The 12,476-nt window shown below is 35.0% G+C and overlaps 1 protein-coding gene across 4 annotated transcripts in view; it reads right to left on the bottom strand.

The window, feature by feature from the left end:
* The window catches only part of SGCG (sarcoglycan gamma), a 106,042-nt gene that overhangs the window by 66,878 nt on the left and 26,688 nt on the right, over positions 1 to 12,476 (bottom strand). For 2 of the 4 annotated variants that reach the window (XM_063149035.1, XM_063149036.1), the window contains exon 2: positions 8,608 to 8,699. The gene's annotated coding sequence lies outside the window, so the exon portion shown is untranslated. Of the gene's footprint in view, positions 1 to 6,660; positions 6,809 to 8,607; positions 8,700 to 12,476 lie in introns of those variants that run through there. The other 2 variants (XM_063149034.1, XM_063149037.1) reach the window with 2 other exon arrangements.

Raw genomic sequence — 12,476 nt, 5'->3', positions numbered from 1 at the left:
ATCCTCAAGTCTTCCCTCCCAAGTTCAAGTGATTCATTGCATACATATTTTAAAAATACAATAGAATAATTTGTCCCCGCATCTGGAAAATAACAACTGTACCTTTTTTGATAAGTCACATGTAGCTAAACTAAAGATTCAAAATTCATTTTTCAGTAGCAAGGGAAGCAAAATGCCTTCCTATGTATACCGTGTCTCATTACATACTTTAAACCTCTGCCCTTTTCTGAGAAATTTTAAATGTCAATGACTACAAAATGATGTGTTCCCATTGCTTTGCAGTCCTGCTTATAACAACTTTATTACTTCTTTTTACTTACACAGGGGAAAACCCATTAAACGTGTACTAGACACATAAGGACATCATCAGACTTGTATTGCAGAATCCTTTTTTGGTGATGTTGACTCCAACTGTTTAGGCAGCAACCATCTCCAAGTTTCTTTCTAAGCAACCGTGACAAAGCAACAATGCAATGCAAGAAACAGAAAATTAAGAACATGGAGAAGTGTATAAATACTGGTTTTGATCAGTATACCAGTTCTTGGATTAAAACCTATAAGAAAGACATAGCTGATCTTTCAGTTAACTGTAAAAACAAATGAAGCATCAGCAAAACCCAAAGTGCCTGTTAAGCATGTAGGCATTCCAAGATAAAACTAAAAGATCTCTTATTTGACATAACATATACACTCCTTGTATTTCAAAGCAGAATTTTCCATACAAAGTATTTACTCCAAAATAGAAATCAGCAGGCATTACTAAAATCCTTTAGTTGAGAGAACATTTACTGATGTAAATAAAGTAGTATAATCTGAAATGTAGGATTTATTTTTCTTAATTTTGAAGATTTCTTCATTTTAAAGATTCTAATTTGAGTAATTGAAAAACAATTCCCATTTGGATCAAATAACAAGCACATTACCTTCTCCAGAAAGTATGTCTGAAGTTTCTAAAGTTACTCTTTAGGCATACATAGGAAAAGACATCCACGGAGCACAAGTATACCTTGTCTTTTTAAACTTCAGTTAGACATTGTTTGTTCCTCAGATTTGGACATCCATCAGTTTTTGTAGCCTGAGATATTATCAGAGAACCAAGAGCTGCAGATCAGGCTTCCCTAAACTCAAATTCTGGAAAAATATGCAAGATTCTGATGGCAAGATAAAGATAAACTATGCTTTATCTTAGTGCCTCAGGTTCACCTAGTCCAGGTTTGCAGTGATTTGGACTGTTCTCTACCAACTGGGTAACTAAACTCTGCCTAGGATAGATCTTGATTTCCTACTTGGCAGCTGGAGAACAATGTCATGTACATTTCTGGAAGGTAATCACTTTTCAGAAAAGCTTTAGTTCAACATAAGGACAACTGAGAGATTTTTGTCAGGCCCTGGTGTACATAAGCAGAGTGCCCTCAAAGCTTTAGAATCTATTATTTCAATTTAAAGAAAATGCTGGATAATTTCAGTTGAAATTTAAAATATTCTACCACAAGGTGGAGATCTCTTTTGGTGGGGGAAAATTGTCTTACAAATGTTTTTATTTCTTTTTAGCTGTGAATTAACAAAATATGTGATCAGATATGTAAAAAAGTCTCCACATTTTAATTACAGTAAAATAAACACTGTGAGTAGATACTTGAAGATAAGAGAAAAAGGTTAAGTAGTGAGTACAGTCAGGAAACGAACATGAGATGCGTAAGTGGAGACTGTAAAATATGGGGAGAACAAGGAAGTACCTAGGGATGCTGAAGAAAGTAAAAAAAAAAGAAAAGAAGAAAAAGATACCAAAATATGGAATCTTTTGGCAATGTAAAAGAATATAGATTAATTTTGCTTTCCGCTGCCTTTACCTAATTTTGCACTCTAGCCATTTATTCGCTTTGCTTACCAAACAATCCTAAATCAAAGCTTATTTCTACATAATTTTTTGAATGCTAGCTTTGAATTTTTCTTGAGTTAAAGCCATTTGTTATTAGGTGCTTTAGGATTTCTGATACAGGAAGACAGTCATATTAATGTTCTCAATTTAAATAGTATTTTAGATGTTTTCAATATGACTAAAGGGATACAGCTTTATCTTCCAGAAATGTGACTAAAATCAGTTAAAATAAATCACCAAGTGTGAATCACAATACTATCAGTTCAATGGAAGTTTAACTAAAAGCAAAATCAATAAAATTAGAATATATATTTAAAAAGTACTCTCACAGATTGTGAAAGTTGTTACTAACAGAATTTCAACAAAATATTCAATTCAGAAAGAATGGAGGGTACTTAAATAAATACAGTTTTTATCAAATATAGCTTAGAAATGCTTTTTTCTCTGTCATGACAATACATTAACAGTCTTACACAACTTTGTCAATATAAGAACTGCATTTCTGTTTTTGGAAGCAGTACCTTCACACATGCATTGAACACAATTAACAAATGACTCATGGAATCATTCAAAATGAAATAAACTATTTTGTAATGCAGTTCCATGTTTAAGCAAGATAACAGTTTTCAGCAGACGTCATCAGTATTCTTATTAAGTGGGAAATACCTACCATAACAGAACGAAACTAGAAGTAGAATGTTACAGGGAAGAAAAGTTTTGGGGCTAGAAAAAAAAAATCTTTTCTTATACTAAACAGAAGGGCTTAAAATAAGGCAAGTTTTTTGGTGTACAAGCTACATCAGGTCTGTATGACCATTTGAGACTAGAAAAATTGCCTGAAAAGTAGCATGGGCATCATAGGACTATCAGGTCTTTTCTTGGTCATGCTGCCCACCTGACAAAGGGTTTGGCTCCACTCCATAAAATTCTATGCCACACCCATTCATACTACATACACTTTGCTCTGAGTATCCTCTGGGTAAACTTGGACCACTTCAGCCCTCAAATATGACTTTTTGTAGCACCAGAATATATGCTGGAAATCTTGGAGTATACTGCAAATGCACACTGCATATTAGGACACTGTCAGGTGAAAGTGGAGGGAACAAACCTGACACTGCCTTCTCAGCCTCAACTGTACTGGCTTTTGGGATTGTTCACCATGTTCACTTCCTTGTTTAGCACTCAGGCCAAACTCAAATCAACCTCTTCTTCCTGCACATACTGAAATCTGTCCTATCTTTTTATTATCCCTACAGTGAAAACTTTCACTCAGGAAATCAATACAGCAACCTTTTCTTCCAGGCGTACAAATATCCTCCCATGGCTTTTCATCTCATAGGGAATGCTTATATTAAAGTAATACTCACTGTTAGATTTTTGGCTTTAAGTTCTGAATCCATCTATTTCCTTCCTTGTATTTCCAAGTACAAGTCAAATACTACAGTTAATTCTCATTGACATACAGCAACTTTATGTGGCCTGAGAATACTGCTAGCTACCAATCTCACATATTTATTAAATTGTTTAAATTAAAATTAAATGCCCTCTTCCATGAACTCTGAAGCACTGTCGATTGGACCACCTAGCAATACAGCCAGGTGACTAAACAAAACCAGTAGGTAATTAATAACAACAATAAAGTGAATAGTCATGAAAATCAGAACAAATTCTGAGAATCCTAGAAAAAACTGGGCTGCAATGGACCTCTGGAGATTATCTATTCCAGTTCAAAGCTGGACTGGAAGAGGCCTTTGGAAGGAGCTTGATATCTACAGCATTGCTAATATAGCCTGATCTGTGGTTAGGGTTCATTACCACAGCTTTGCTCTACTGACTAAGCTTCACTTCAGAGCATTTATTTTTTAAGAAACTCTTCCATTTTATTCTGTTTTCAGCAGTCTGGAGTCACCAGAACATGGTTTTTATTTAATTATTACTGCCTCTCACTTAAAATCCTTTTCCTCAAAACTGAGGAAATTGGGTGCAGAGGAACTTTGCAGACACGTCTACTTCCATCAGGAGCCGGCATGCTTCTCTCAGAAAGGTCTAACAGCTTGGAAATTCAAGGTAGGACCTATGTGAAACTTTAACATGAAACAGGCTGTTGTACTTTACACAGTCAGCCTTTTCTGAAAGCCACTAGTATCCACAACTAATAAGGCAAGGATGCAAAAGGTCTGTATAAAATCTAGTATCTGGCACTTGGAATACTGGGAAAAGGTAATGTGAAGCAAAGGTACCAAAATTTCTGTTCCTCGGAGCACAGACAGCACAGCAAATAAACGGGGAGGAACTGAAGAGTTTTAACAGTCATTACTACAAGATGTTTCCATCCCTACATCCTTTTATTGAAAATACAGATATACTATATACCTGATTCTTACAGGCAACCTTCAGGATATACATACCCACAAAGGAACATACACCTTATTGAAAAGCATGTGTTTTATGGCTGCCACCAGGATTATCTAACACTTCAGTACATACCACACTCCATTAAAAGAATATTTGTGTATTTTAGTTTATATTTCTCTTCACAGTCTTATACAGACTTCATCCACCACAGAAACATAACCAACCATGGCATGAAATGCAGCAACTGTTTAACAGCTTTTGGCAGATATACAGAAAGGTTTAATGAGAAGACTGGCCCAGGTAGCCAAAGCTAAGATGAATTAAATAGTGAGAATATTATTACCCAAGCTGCAAATTTGACCAGGATATTGAATTAACCTGTTATCCAAACTGCCATGATTCTTTTAGCCTGGTTTAATAAATAAAAAACCAACCAAACCCTATGTCAATGTCTAAACCATCTGTCTCCCATTCATTTCCCCTACCTCCTTCAATAGCTTTTGAGTTTCTTGGCCAATTTCAACGAATTTCAACAGACACGCAGATGCCTCAAAAACTATATTCCTGAAAACTGTCTGAAAATGAGATACAGAGAAAATAAGAACCCCCATTTATGTCTTTACTGAGGTATGGGCATGAAGACCTTATAAAATATCAGAAAACTGATGTGAGAAAAAGACCTTGTAAATGTCTCTGTTACAAAAAACCTTCAGTCACTGCTTTTTAAACATGTAAGACAATCAACTCTGAGAAATAAGTCCACAGGAAATCCATCTTACTTAATTCTAAGTCATGAAAATAATTAAAAACAGTAAGAGGTTAGGACCTGGGATTTGTATTTCATATAGAAGGCATTACTTTCTAAAGGAAGGAAAAAAATCTCATGAGGCTATTCAAGCAAGAAGATCTTTGTACACGTAACGTTGTCTGCCTTACGATTATGAATAAAACTCAAAATATAACATGCTTTAAACCACCGAGTTTTCAACCAGGAAAGGGCTGCATGCTGTTAGCAAAAGCACGAAGGTTTGGAAAAGAGATTTTAAGTGGTTCCCTCTTATGCTGGGCTTAATTTAGACTCTTTTATTTTTAATTTAACCCCATGCACTTGTTGTTATCCTTTGGTGGTATTCTAGGAGCAGTTCTTCTTCATTACATAGTAGAAGGGAGGGGTGTATCTAACAGAACATTTGTTTAGAAGATAAACAGAAATCCATCTCAGCCAAAGTGGCATAATTTGTGACTATCACAAACAAAACTTCCAAAATCTTAACTCACGGCAAAGTTCCAGAACTTCATGGTACATAGTTCCTATAGTTCACTTAAATGGACTACTCACTTGGAAGTGGCTATGCAGACCAAAATTTATCTCCCCAAACACAGACAAGATCAGCCACACTTACATAGGCCCCCTCCACAGAAAATGGAGATAAGATAGACACTTCTAGGACATGAGTCACGTCTTCCTCAAGTAAGAGGAGATTTTAGACAGATTCAGTAAAAACACTCATACCTCAGTAAAAGAAGCCTAGCTGACTGGTGTTGATGCACTAAAATCACATTCCTATACTTGGGCAATATCCCGTTTTAGGAACTTCTGTGCTCAATCAGATTCGGGATTAAGTAAGCAGTGCAAGCAACTGTTGATGGCAAGACACCAAGTATCATCCAATAAATCATTTGATAATGAGTCAGCAAGCCACTGATAACCAGTTGGTAATTTTCTTTCAGTAAGAGAAATTATCCACAGGAAAATGTATTTGAATTCAAAGAAATTACAAACTTGCAAAAGAAGTTCTGTACATGGATAATTATATGTCCTATATTAATTTAAGTATGTTTCACAGAAGTTAGAAATAATTTTGGTAACAATTCCTCAGGTGGGAGGTTTTTATCACACAATCGAGCCAAGAAGAAGTGTTCAGCAGAACCATGGATCCATTCTTGACTAAATTTAACTTTTGGTATGTGATAAATAAACTGAGAGAAATCTACAGCTACAAGCGTCAGAGGTTTACTACTGCAAATCAGATATTTACGTAAGTACAGTAACATGATACTGTAAAAGACTTAGAAGTTACTAAACTCAAAATTTCTAATTAAGCTTCTTAGTATTACAGAAGTGCAGGTTTAAAGTATGTAACTTTTAATTGCAAGAACAAGTATAACTAAACTATCTGAATCAAAAATAATAACTGTAGCTAAAAATTAACACATAATTTAGGCCCTAAAATAAATCACATAAGCATCAAAATGATCCTTAAATAAGGACAAAATCAGTCTGAAATGTTGCACAGAAACGTAGAAAGGGGAGAAGCTCACTATAACCATGTAACAAGTAAAGAACTAACAAAACCCCTCCTTTTTAACATTCTAATGTTTTAATACAGATATAAAAATAATTTTTAAAAATTGTTACTTACCTTGGAGATTTGAAACAATGTGGACTTGTGAAAAAACTACAACCGGTCTCTTTCCAAGAGAGAATTGTCTAACTTATCCACTACTTTCAGATTTGGAGTGGAAGATATTTTAGGTCTGGCCAAATATCACTGGAAGAAAATTCGTTCACATGTTTGGCTACGTTTTGCATTCCATCCTGTTGCTCTGGCACACAGACATAGCTAATTATAATCTGTGACATAAGCGGTTAATTCTCCTGCTAAAACAGTTGTGTACTGACTCCAGAAATGAACTCATGGTAAGACATAACCAATCTATAACGTGCAGTGAAATCTTTCAACCTGTAACGTAATGCCAACTTTATTAAAATCTGAGAATGCGAGCACTCCATAGAACCTGCACGTAAAAACCATTATCAGTGCCGGCTGCTAACAGCACTAAATGCAAAATTAGAAACAAAAAAGACTTCTGCTTTCTTTTATGAAACTGTATGTAACATCCCAACTGAATTTTAAGAGTTCATTTTCTGAAAACTTTTCATTTTAAGGTTGACATTATTCTAGCTATAATATATACTGTCTGGCATATAAAAAGTCTCTTTAAAAAAGGAAATACAGGTATTGTAATATAGCTATAATAGCACATATAAATTTTATACAAGAACCATACTAACAATTACCAATCTTTCCAAGAAGTTAAACCTATCTTGGTATCTAAAACACAGATGCATATATATGCATATACACACACCTAAATACTAGGAGCTATATAAAAAAAGTTGCTTATATTACATATTTTCAGATTTCAGACATTGTAGGAGTTATAAGTCCTTTTTTTCTTTTTTTTTTTTCTTTTTTTTTTCCAGTATCATTAAAGCTTTGAGCTCTTAAATGCAGAAAAAGAATTCCAGTCTGGCACTGCTTACATTACACTACCTACACAAACACTGACCAGCAGACTTTTTGTTCAATCTCAGATATGTTAGAATCTGTGCCAGTAGCATTCCACAACTTAAAAAGCATTAAAATTTACATATGTAAGATTTACAGAATAAAAGGTTTGTGCTATGAGAAGCATTGCAATCCTCACCCACGTTTGGACAGTCTCACTTCTCAAAGCACTATGTTTTCTTTTTCTCAGTCTTGTGCTCACACTGTCAACATGCTTTAAAAGACAAAGCTCCTATCACACATTTAACAGCTGCAGATCATAAATTTAGGACTGACACAAATCCAGCTGACCACAGGCTTACAAGAAACTTTTTTTCCCTTCATGAGTTCTGTGGCCATAAATCCTTTATCAGACTCTGCTTACATATACAAATGGTGTTCTTTTCTCTGCAAAGAAATTAATTCATTGGTATCTGCCAAAAATGACAAATATTTCCAATAAAAATATTTATCAATATTTTTAAAACAGATTTTGTATTTAATCTCAGATTTTGTATTTAATCGCAGGTATGAAAGAAAGTGTGAGGAAAGCATTTGTATGTTGTGTTAATACCAAAGCTTTTCTTTAATTGAAATTTCTTTTAAGTAGTAGAGGAAGAAACCTATAAATGATGGGAGAGTTTTGAAAGGTTCATTATTTAAGTAATTGGGTATTCATGTCTAGGGATTTTCTGCAAAATCTTTTGTCCATTCTTGGAGAAAATCAGAGGATCAGATAGAAGTGAGTACATGACCATCAAAACCCCAATGCTTTTAACTGCATTTATAGCATGTTTTCTTTTGACATATGATTAATTACTTGATTTCTAAACATATAAAAAAGATTGGCTAACACAGAGCCTAGCTATTGAAAGATTAGATCCTATTGCCCAGTAGCTCTCTTTATGACAGAACTTTGTGCTATTTTCCATATACGATTTCTCTTCATTAGTCTATATGTCTCCCTTGTCCTGCTCTTCCACATAACTAATTTCTGCAAAGTTAAAACTTGAAAAAATGAAAAGAACAAATAAATACCTCAGTTAGTAACTTCTGAAGTTCTCATGAAGTAGGACTGAAGCAAGAGCAACTGTCAGTGAGTTCTGTACCATCTGAAGGCAGCTGTCCTCCTATTTAAATGCACAGAAGGGAAAGAGAAAGCAAAATTTTGCTTGAGTATAGAGAAAAAATAAGATATATTCATGAGCTGCCCTTCTCACTATTTCAACTGACAACATGTTACAAGTGATAGGCCAAAATTCACTCAGCTTACAATGTGACACAAACAAATGAAACACTGCACACCCAAGAGCTGTTTGGACTACAAATGTTCATGACAGCAGAGTAAATGCAAAATAAACATTATTCAAAAATCTATGTGCAAAATAATAAAAATTATTTTTGTTGCAATTATAAAACTGGAATCCATTAGTATAATGAACAACAAATTCAGTTCTGGGGTTACATTGCTTCTGTACAAATGCAAACCTTTCTCCTCTTCCCCCCTAATTTTCTGCACAGCTCAAGAATGCTGATATTCCATTCCTCACCCCAAAACTGAAAACTTCCTTTTCAATTGGATTTTGAAAGTCAATGGCTGATGACTTAGTCCTGGAAAGGTAACTAACATATTTATCTTCCACATTGTCAGAGTCCACCCATACCAGCACCTGACTAACTAGAAGCACTTGCAAACTCATCTCAGGAAAACAACCAAACAGAAATGATGGTCTCAATATTCTTTAACTGATTGTACTTTAACTGATTCTACGTTTTTTCCCCTCTTTTTTTTTTTTTTTTTTTTTTTTTAACAAATGTTTGATGTATGCCTGTAAGATTTCAAGAACATCTGCTTATTTCTCAAAGTACAAAACAACACAGTGGTGGAGAAGACACTATCAGGTATCAGTTTAAGTAATTCATCCAACTAGAAAGGACATAGAAGACATTTGGTCCTGCCAGATATTTTTCAAGTCTGTGAGATGTTTAAAGGCTGTGATAAGGAGTGGAAAGCAAAGGGTATTTAAGTGGTGATAAGGATGTGGTAAGCAAAGGGTATTCAAGAAACAAAGCTATTCCAGCCTGTATAGGAAATGGAATTTATCTGAAATACTGTGATTATGTGGAAAACACAAAAATGACTAAAATTAGGTTGTACAGATGTTTAACTCCAGATGATAGCAGAGATCTTTTTAAACCTAAAAGGTTCTATGAAACAGGAGTTTTGAGATATGAAATATTAAAAGATACTTTGGTAAAGGTTCAGAGAGGTCAAGTAGTACAGCAAAAGCAAATTTAAAGATAAAATGGCAGAAACCTTGGTGAGAAAAAGTATGAATGTAAAACCAAAAATTAACCAAATTCTAAAACAACTAAAGTGGGGGATAACTGTAATAATGGCCAGAAAATATTAAAAAGTAATTACTTTCCAGAAATCTCTGGACGACAATAACAGAGGAGAGATGCCCAAGTATTCTCTATTCTTGTTCTTGGGCATTTTCGTTACTGATGAGCTTGAATACTGATTTCATAGAAAAAGCACCTTTTCAAAAACGATGTTTTCCTGTTCTCCTGACTTCCCACTACGTTAGAGACTCCACTGTAATACCAAGTAAGAAGTGTTGGAAAGAATTTTTCTAGTGTTTCCCTCCAAAGCATTTTGAATTGGCTATGTTTAATGTGCTTTTTAAAATTTTAAGGGATAAGACAGCTGTTCATTTACTGATAGATTGAGACCTTGCCTCCTCCTAAGGACAGGACTATGGTGAATGTTTAAAATGGGATGCAATCTTCTAAACCTGAGCAAAAGAGTGAGCTAAAAGACCCTTATATTTTTCCCATATAAACAAAGAGAAACACTTGGAAGTTATTCTTACATCAATTAGATCTACAAAAATGCAATTGTTTTAAGGAGTTCCAAAGTGGAAACAGTCCAAAAGGAACCTTTTAGAATATAAATATACAACCCAAAAATATAAGGCTTTAAGGGAGATCTGCTTAGACTATTCCATTACATGATATCTATAAGAAGGCTCAAAACAGCTTTGAAACGTGGAATATCTATGTTTCATTAGAGAATGAACAACAATAAACTAAAAGAGATAAATCTGAAAAGTAGTATGCAAGACAATACAAAAATTAAAGAACTTGTAAGTATCCAACTGCCTCGTGTGTCAGTGCACGGCAGGTCTGGTTTCTAGGAAGTTTTTTTCATCTGTGAGCACGAACAGCTGGCTGTGGGTCTATTGCCTGATCACCCCAACAGTGCCTCAATCGCTGCTTCAGCTATTAGGTTTCTGTTCCTTGCTGCCACACAGCTTTTCTCTATCCCATTTTTTGATGTGTTCTGTCACCTTTCCTCCCCTGTACACTCAGTGGGTCCAGAAGAAGAAGCTTTTTTGCTTATTGTTCACCAGCTCTATGCCATCTCTTTTCAAATTCACATAGACACAAAATTAATTTATACAGAACTCTTTCAAACTGTCACAGAGGGATAGATAATGTTTTTTTTTGGGGGAAGGATGTGTTAAGTGGTATCTTCTACTCGGATTAAAAAAGATTTCATTTCTGTGAGTATAATTCTTTACGAACCTTTAAAGAGCTTACTTAGTGAAGCAACAGGTGAAAAGCTGTATGCGTACTCTGTGCTCACCACTGTAATATGTGCAAAGATGAGCCTGACAGCTGCCCTGGAATATAGGTAAGTAGGGAAAAATTTATCTTTTAAGAGCAAACAAGAAAGCACACATTTGTAGACCCTTCCAAAGAGCCAGATGAAAATATTAATTTGGAGTCTACAGCTTATGCAGACTGGAAGACACAATGGAGTGACCTTGCTATAGCACTACTTTAAAAGCAGAAAGCCTAAGTATCAAGGAGGAAAAACCCCCACCAAACACTACATGTCCAAGCAGGTTTGTAGGGATTTTGTCCTGGTGAGTTTTTGGTATAATTCAAGTATTCTCCTAAGCATGAAGTGCAAATACTGTTAGCTTGAGGAAGTTAATTGTTAGTTTTTTCTCAGGAAGGAAACCAGAAATGTTTTTGCTTTGGTATACTTACCAAAGCATACAGAAACATATACTTTGGTTCATATGAAACTCACAAATATTCTGGACAGGAGGGTGGAGCAAAGAACTTTTTACTAGGTGTGCTATTTTGTGCACTGGGCTTTTTATTTTAGGATATGATTCATTGTGCACCTACTCACAGCACCATCAGCAAGCACTCTGTGACAGACAGAATAGTGTATTTACAATTCTGTTCCATACAGTATGTCAAATCACTTCTACAACAGATGTCAACAGCACTGACAAGCAAAAGAGAACCCCATTTCATGTTCTCTGGTCATAACATTTCCTCTTACATCACCTGGTCTTTACTAAAAACAAAACCAAAACCCCAAATGCTCTAAATGTCCAGAGCAGGATGGTCTTGGGATATCTGAATTCTGAGGCATTCAAGTGAAGCACACATGGCTGTCACTCAGTACAGCTGGCTGGATGAAACAGAAAATGGAATGACTGTCCCTCCATGGCAGAACAAGTTTTTTAGGCCTTTGAAGCCCTGCCTCTGTACCCATATTCTCATATCACATAATGGCTTGTACAGATACAAACCCTAAAGAACAGAATGATTTTAACACTCTCTTTTGCTTTCTTCCTATTTCTTTTATCTGTAATTTTTCTTGCTTCCTTCCCTACTCACTGACAGAGCAGAAGTACTGGTAATCAAGAGATATAAAGTCTGCCATTTTATTATTAAATGTTATATTTCAGTAACATAGCATATATTTAACTCTGAGAAAGCAAGCTTTTATCTATTTTGCATTTGAAACAAAAGCATATAAAGGACGTAAAACTTTGTTTAAATACAGTTATTCAGTGTCTACTTATTAGTTAGAATAG

This window comes from Melospiza melodia, chromosome 2 (genome assembly GCF_035770615.1).
Source record: "Melospiza melodia melodia isolate bMelMel2 chromosome 2, bMelMel2.pri, whole genome shotgun sequence".
NCBI lineage: Eukaryota > Metazoa > Chordata > Aves > Passeriformes > Passerellidae > Melospiza > Melospiza melodia.
This window is presented reverse-complemented; position numbering and strand designations above follow the sequence as displayed.